Source organism: Odontomachus brunneus, unplaced genomic scaffold, assembly GCF_010583005.1.
Source record: "Odontomachus brunneus isolate Ranch 3 - 2012 unplaced genomic scaffold, Obru_v1 Obru_scaffold_166, whole genome shotgun sequence".
In the NCBI taxonomy this organism is placed as follows: domain Eukaryota; kingdom Metazoa; phylum Arthropoda; class Insecta; order Hymenoptera; family Formicidae; genus Odontomachus; species Odontomachus brunneus.
This window is the reverse complement of record NW_022639616.1, coordinates 55,339-64,212: the sequence shown is the minus strand read 5'-3', so window position 1 is coordinate 64,212 and position 8,874 is coordinate 55,339.

Genomic DNA, 8,874 nt, shown 5'->3' with positions numbered 1-8,874 from the left:
CCCCCCCCTCTCTCTCTCGCTCTCTCTCATTCTGTCTCTCTCTGTCTCTCTAATTGTCAACTTGTATCGTTATTTCAACTCGCGCTACATCGATAAACCGTACAATGTATGCCTTTTGTATGCACTTTCTCTTCTTTGTCTTCCCTTCATATCGAGCTTTCCTGTGCTCACAAGACTGCCGCTTCATTTAATTGCACGTTCTGCCTACGCAACCCTTCCCTCTCGTGGCCTGTTTTCTCCCGAGGGTACGGTGCAAGATCGTTTCTCTTATTTTCGTGAAAGCAGCGCGCGCATTGCTATGCGCCCGCGTTGTCGTTGCGCCGCTGAAGATCGTGCACTTGCCCTCGCGAGGTCGGTGCATAAAACATCCTCCGCCGTGGATGGGGTTAACGGTGCGTCCGGCGATCCTCCTCGCGGTCCTCTGACGCGGTCAAGTCGCATGAATTACGTCATCGGCATTTGGTTACACGCGTGTATCTCGATACGATCGCTCGTGCGCATTAATGAAAACGAAGAGATGCAAATTGAATCGTTCCACCCCGAATAAACGGCTTGGCCGCAAGTCAAATTCCCGAAAATTCGCGAGTTCTCGAGCTGAGAGCACGTCGACAATCCACTCGCCAGGTTGTCACTGATGCTTTCACGTTGCAATAATTTAGACCGGAAAAGTTATACTCGGGCGAATGCTCACGTCGGCTTCTTAAAGAGACGCCATACTTGAAGACATTAATGAGAAAATACTGCTTGACTTCTTCCTTGCTGCTTTGCTTTACCATATTTAGCGGAAACATAACCACGCGTATGTAGAAAGCTTTCTGCAAACTTCTCATGTATGTACAAGCTGCAAAACTTTTGTATCAGGCAAATATGTACGCTTACTGTGAGAGATCCAGAGATGTCAATTTTATAATATTTTATTGTTTTCATTACATATTGAGTGCTCCAAAATTAATTTTTGCACGTAGACAATTCGGCATCATAACCTTAATATTCTCTAGAGAATAGTTACAATTAGATTTCTCGATTACGAGCAATGTTTTTGTACATCACATTCATATATCTGTTGACTGTTCCGTGGAAGTGACAATGTTTCCTCAAAGTAATCGTAACGCTACATGAATATAGATACATTACACGTAGTCAAAAGATTCGTTTGGGACTAGGCTTAGTAAATGTTGCACTGAGATAAAAAAAAAATGATTAATTCAACTAAAATTATATAATCATTTTTGGTCTATATTTTGTAGTAAAATAGTAACATGCATATAAAGTTATTCTGCAAAACCAATATGACGTAAATTACTCAGAAAAAGATATTATTCAGAAAAAAATACTCAGAAAAAAGTCAATATTTTGTTGGTAAAGTTTTCGAGTGTGGCATCCCCTTAATTCTTGAAAATCGGCTGGGCACGAGACGTCCGACACGAAAGCGATGTACCTTTACGATCGAGAGGACCGGCTTTTTTCGTCGTCGGTCGCGAAGAGCGCGCGGGAGTTATGTCGGACGATTTATTTAAGCGAGAGCGAACTTAACCTCGGGAACGACCACAGGCCGAAGATAGAAGTCCAGGAATGCCGGACGGTTCGGCGGACATCGCCGCCTCGCATCTAGACGCGATGGAACTCTCAACAGCTACCAAGTAACGGTAGTCCGCGCGGCTCGCGCGAAATAAATTACCTTATCGAGAGGCTCACTATCAGCCGCCCCGACGGAGTCAACATTGTCCATTTGTACCTTAATATCATGACGTGTACACCGCATCGGACACGCACGTGACAAAAGCGAAAAGCATCGCTTGAAACGATCTCAACCCCCAAAAATACAGTCGGACTAGCCTTAGCCTGAGGGTACGGCCCGGATTACCTCGGAATGTTACCTCTCCGCGACTACGTTTTCGAACACGAGGGCAATCGCGAGGTCAGAGCGAGGTGGGGCCGACCAAGAGCGCCGGCTGGTAAACGCGTGGTAACCGTTGTCCGCGGAACAATGTAATATACGCCGTGTGTAAGTACGCGGGAGATCGCGCGGAACAATGCGCGGCTGTGGGGGTCGGGGGTACGTGCATACGCAGGTATATGTACGCACGCAGGGGAGGAGAAAGGTAGGGGAGCCGTGAGGAAGACGCGAGGGAACGGGCCACGACGACGGAGAGTAGTCACGCACGTAGGTACGGCGCGCTGGGCCTTATCGTCGCGTTCACATCCGCCGTCTCGAGGATGCGGATAGAGAGAAAGCAGAGGGCGGACGGCCAGAGAGAGAGAGAGAGAGAGAGAGAGAAGCGGAAAAAAATGCCGGATTCCCATGATCTGCGGACTACCTGAGGGCGGCACGGACGCGCGTACGCTAGTAATGCGGAAGAGATCTCGCGAGCGACGCGCGAGTGCGCGATTTAACTTCGTGAAGTAGAGGACTCGGAAGAGGACTCGAGATCTCTCTTCCTCTCTCTCCTTTTCATTCTCTCTACGCGCGGCCAATTTGTGCTCCGCCGGTGCCCGCTGATTAATGCGCGACGTAACGTATCGCAGTAAGTTACATGGGAGAGAGAAGAGGAGGAGAGGGAGAGAGAGACGGTGAACTTGAGAAAACGTAGGAAATATTGAACTATCTGACGGTAGCGAGAGCTCCGCGAGGGGAAACGCCCGTGTAAGTTTCTGCACTGGCTAGCTTGGGATCCTTCATACATGAAGGTGTATTGTTCCAGCTGCAGTATCCCCGAGATCTACTATTAATCTACTTACGATCGGATACTGACGGTCTGGTTAACAAAAGAGGATTATAGAGAACTCTTCGGTTCATCGAGGATGGAAGCGAAAAGCCAAGTCGAAATTTTAATCCTACTTTTGCCCTAAACTTTCTAGCATCTGTATATTCTGAAGACTCAATTACTACACTAACACTAATTACTACACTTCAAAGTACGAAAGTAGACGTTAAATAGAATTTTGAGATCAAAAATGTGGTCAGAACTTTAGATTCGGGAACATACTGAGCTACATAAAAGAGGAGCGCAAAGATATGACGAGATGTAAAGATACCGCGAAATACACGAGATGATCCAAGATACAACAGTGTTCTCGGCCGCCATCAGTATCACGAAGAGCTTCGCGGCTCTACACACACACATGATTATAATTGAAATACCCGCGAGTCTAGTTATACCGGCGTGACTAACGTCTAAGTAACCCAGCGGCCGGATCCGCCGGCATATTAAAGTTGGGTGGCCGTTATGACCTGACTCTGGTGATATTTAGCAAAAGCGACAAGCTGACAGTAACAAATAGCTACTCGATGCATTATTCAAATTATGTCATACAAATATTTCTGATTCGCGTTACGCGATACCGCGAGCAACCAGGAAACGAGCCGGACGAGCTTGCTCTTACCGGCGGGCTCGTACGTTTTCAGGGTATCCACGGCAATGCCGTCGCTAGGAAATGTTATGCAATTATGTGCAATGTAATTCTCTCTCGCTCTGTCTTCCGTCCTCTCTCCTCTTCTCTCTAAATCTCTAAATCCAGTGCAGATCCTATCGGTTTCCGAAGGCACCAAGTGCGCGTGCGCACGGCAAAAAGTAATACACCGCGGCGGCTAAGTCGACGGATTTACTGGCTGGCGCGTGTGTCGTCTCACGTCGTATTACTGTCAACAACATGCAACGTGATCATTCGTAACCGTAATCTTGGCTCGTTGTCCTCCTCTCCTCGCGCTAATTCCCCGCAACACATTGCGAGCGTTGCCCCGCGTCGCGCGTTCCCACGACCGTTCTTCCGGTCACCGTTAATCGAAATCGACAACTGGATCACGCGATATTTCCGGTACGTTTAACACTGGAAAACAGTCGCGCGAGCAACTTCTCAGATGAAAAACAAGAATTGCTCGACGGTCTCTCTCTCTCTCTCTCTCCCCCCTCTCCCTCTCTCTCTCTCAAGTCCAACCTACGAGGACACATTTGCGGTGCACACGCATCGCGCTCACGCGTCACTGAATATTAATTTAAATTGCGGTCCCGCAGTGTCATTCACACAAATGTCATCAAGATAGATCTCGGGAGAGACACCCGCCGAACATCGTCAGTGCGCGTTCCTCCCGCCTCGCCGAAATCCCGAGATGGCTTCGATCTATCCGACTAGCTAATTAAATAATCCTCCTGGATGCGGTCGCGGCTCGTAGACGGTAGGAACAGGTCGATACATCTCATTGTAACAGGATAAACAGGAGTTGGGACATGGCGGTGGCTCGAGGAGCGACGGCGACGACGACGACAACAACAAGGTAAGCTGGACGAAGCTGGAGGAAGAGGAGAAACCGACAGATAGAGAGGGTGAGAAGGAAGAGAGAGAGAGAGAGAGAGAATCAGGGGACTTAGCTTCGGTTCGTAGGCCCACCGGCCGTTGGAATCCGAGATCGCGTCTGATCGCAATTAAGGCCCCGCTCCGGCTGCGGCTGTGAATATTTTATTCCAGTCGTTGTCTCCCCTTTTCTCCGTCTCTGTCTCCTTCTTCGTCCTTCTCTCTTTCTCTCGCCCTTTCCGTCACCTCTTCCCCTCCTCCTCCCTTTTCCTTCTACCAGGTTTCTCTCGCTGAAACCCTCTCGGTACCGCCGGACGGTGTTACACCCGTGCACCACGCTCCTTCTTCTTCTCCTCCTCCTCCTCTTCCTCCTCCTCCTCCTCCTCCTCCTCCTCTTTCTCCTTCCTCTCCTCTTCCTCGGGACAACACGCTCAGACCCCTTCCTCGTAATACGGACGCCCCGGACCCCGTCACCCCCGGTCCTCCGACGTACCCCCGGGTTGGGGGAGGCACCCAATTCGAAACGAGCGAATTTGAATACGGCCGAGCAGGCCCAGAAACAATGGGGACATCGACGGACCACACGGGATGCGAGCAAATGGTCGAACAACCGCGGGACATGCGTTCCGGCAAGAGCTGCTCCTTTCTTTCGAGACCGCGAACTACCCACGAGACTGCCGCCGGCAGTGCCAACTATCGTCAGGATGACCCTTATTACCGCCTACCTACGTTTCCACGCTTAGATGCGATCAAACGGATCGTCAAAACGCGCGAGTATATCTGGAGATAAGAATACGACACTTTTAGACGCTCATCAATATACTCGACTAAAAAATTTATACCTGATCAGGTTGACCCTAATCAATTAGCTGACTTATATAAGGTGATATTATTAAATTCTGATAAGTCATGTAACGTACAGTGATAATCAGGATCTTATTGATGATAAGGATTATTAGGACCTTATTAATAATTAGGACACGCTAACATTACTTTGTACAAACCAAACAACTGACTGGAACCAACCTGATCAAAACCTCAGAATGAATTTCTAGTCGGTTAGGAGACGACTGTTTCTCAACATTTCATCAAACTATCTTTCTCTCTCTTTCTCTCTCTCTCTCTCTCTCTCTCTCTCTCTCTCTGTGTGTCTCTGTGACATTACTTTTTAGTAATTCTTTACGATCAGTATGAGAAAAAATAATTATTTCTATTTCACGTTATCGTCATTTTCTCTCATTGAAATCGAATATCTCTCGTAATCTCCGACAGCGCGTTTCGATACTTCGCTGAGGATCACGAAATCGTTATCGATGGAGAGGTCGGTAATTCGGTGGTTCGTCGACAGGAAGGAGAGGATGAGGATCCTCTCCCTCTCGGAGAGGATACGGGAGAGGCGCAGCGAACGAAGGAGGACCTTTTGTGAAATCGATACCGGACGAAGATGGTATCAGGCGGATCCAACACGTGTAACGTACTACCGCGCCGGGACGAAATCAAATTTATTTTGCTGTTATTTCCAGCGAGCTACGGTGAGTCGCTGGTCCGCGAAGAAATATGGGAAATCGAATTTTCTGAAAGCGTCGGAGATCCTCGGCCGTGTTACTGCGATGTGTACGCGGCTAATCGCAACGTGACGGTCGATCGGTCGCCACGGAATCGTGCCTCACTAGAGACCGCAATTTTCTCAAATCAGCTCCTAAATATTCTCGCCGTTTAAGACTCTTGGTCGCGCCATCTTGATTTATGACGTCAGAAGAGCGAGTAAATGCATATTCAAAATTTCTACAAAATACGTCAAAATAAAAAGACATACCCAAAAAATGACACTTGCGATCGATTAAACACACACTTCTAGAATACTTTGAATACTTTCCTTTCGCTCTAACAGTCAATAAATAACCGTAAAATTAACGTGACAAAGTGATATGAAAATGCAGAAGGTTAAGAAGAAAGGTTGCATATTATCTTAATTTTATTTAATATTTGTTGATTATTGAAACGAAAGAAAAATATTTTAAAAGTGTGTTCAATCGATTGCAAGTGTCATTTTTTGGATATACGCGGAACATTATGTGGAAAATTATGTGGCCTAATAGGCCGAGCAAAAACTAATCGACAGATCGCTCTATACTGTCATACTTAATCTAATAAAGGAAGACTCTGAAATACGATAATAAAGATTTGGCGCTATCTTTGGATCAGGCCATGTACTTTTCGTACGGTCCCCGTATCTTTTTACTTCAACGTGTGTAGGAATTTTGGGCATGCATTTCCTCGCTTTCAACGTCATCAATCAAGAGTTTCGCGGGGTGGGACCAGAGGTCTTAACTGCACAATCAACTAATTCGAACTTCGTTTCCGGCGCGATAGGGAAAACGCGCGCGCGCGTGACGAACCCGTCGCCGAATTCCCAGTACACGTCGCTGATTTACGACGGTCGACGGCCATAACGTCGTGTATTTTTTCCCACATTCGAAGGAAAAAAATTATGTGCGGTTAGCGCCTGCAGGATGCGGCTACAACCCGCGGGAAGCGGATCTTACGGTACCGCGGGAACGTGATGGGTCACGTGAAGGACGGGGATACCTGTCGGGTTCACGGGGTGGTCCCGCGTCACAAGTGATCGTCCAAGTCGAGAGAGTCGAGAGAAGAGGGCCAGTTCTCGGTCGAGGACCACTGCCAGTAAAAAAGACAAGAGATCGGCCAACGGGGACAACTCATGCGGAATCGCTAACGAGCCGAGCGGACACCCGAACGATGGATGGCTCGAACCAGAGAGCCCGAACTCCTCGTCGGCCTTCGATACGCCTCGAGAAAATTCCACTTTTTGGCGCACCCCTTGCCTCCTCTTTCCTCGACCCCCTGACTAGGGGATGTCTCGAGAATCCGAAGCATTTCCGCTTTTGGCGCCGAAGCATTTCCGCTTTTGGCGCTTTTGGCGCCAAGAGCGAAAGGAAAACTTGAGGATGTGGTTTTCTCTTGCAAGAAAAATGTTGCCTGACATGTCGACACTGTTCGAGTGCTTAGTAATTAGGGACGAATTATTCAAGAGTCAAGGTAGTCTATGGTATTTGATATTTCGCCTCAGATATTTTGTTATACTCCACGATCAGCAATTCGGTTGTGTGGTATCGTTGGCTCGATTGGAGGAAAAACAGAACGATACTCGATCTCGCGAACTGCATAAATCCCAGAGCGCGTTCGGAAGTCCGGTGGCTCGGGAGCTCTTCGACACGGCGAGCGCGCCATGTTCGTGTCTACCGCGGCGCACGAACAACGATTTTCGAATCGATTTCGATGCCTCGAAGATCACCGCGTGACTCCGGCTGAAGTTTGACCCCGGAATAACTCGGACGGAACGAGCCATGGTTAGGACAGAGAGAAATGGACAGAGGACATGGGCGCGAGAGGGAGAGATGGGGCAGAAGAGAGACACAGAGAGAGAGAGAGAGAGAGAGAGAGAGAGAGAGAGAGAGACAGAGAGAGAGAGAGACAGTGATAGCCGATGGAGGCGGTTCGAGATATCAGATCAAGTCTGGCTTCGACGAGAGACCCCGAAGAGAAGATGGCGTATCTGCCGTAGGAAGGAGCCGGTAGCCGGTAGGGATGTTCTGGTGGGTGAGCACAGCGTCCACCATCGCTACCACACCGATTGATTGCTCCGATTGCTTACATTCTATCGATAAAGCACCAGCAACGAATCAAATCGAGAGGCGCGCGTTCCCCGAATACCTGCCGCGGATTGTTTCCCGAGTCGCTCGTCTTTTCGCCGTGTCTTCGGTTCGCTCGTTGACAGGGGGACGTGCCGAAGACAGGAATCGCGAGACAATCACCGTGCAAAATTGTCACTTGGATTGATACATCGTTAAGGTCGTTAGGACCTGCCTCGATCAAGGGATCGTACTTGATAACTGTACCGACAAAATACCGACTTTTTCTACAAACTTTACGTCGCCTTACGTGGCAGAATTCCTAATGCTTTTTTACGCAACGGAAGTATGTGCAAAACGAAGTAGAGCATTGCTCAATATGTGATGAGAACGATAAAAGATTTCAAAATTGACATCTCAAACTGTCAACGTAAATATTTACAACTTAATAAGAAAATTCTTCAGCCTGTATAGTCGATTGTACATATCTGTTTGCAGACTTTTTATCGGATGAAGTTGTAATGCTTCAAGTTGACAGAATTGGAAGCCATTGCTGATATGTATGCACAGTAATTGGTTATGACAGGAGTTGAAGTGACAGTACAGAATATGACGTTCGCGAAATTTAGAAGAATTTATTTTAAACTAGCTTAAACTACCCGGCATTGCCCGAATTATCTCAAAGTGTCAAGAGAATGAGCAATCAGAAGGCGGGGGTTGAAGTGTCCAGATTTCACACATGATCACTAATATTTTCCGCAGGATCCTAGGGAGTAACTATGCAAAATTTGATCCAGATTGATCAAAAGAAATTAATAGGGATAATAGAGGGTTTAGGGATTAATAGAGAATATACACACACATGCACACATTGAGACATTTTATATATATATATATATATATATATATATATATATATATATATATATAT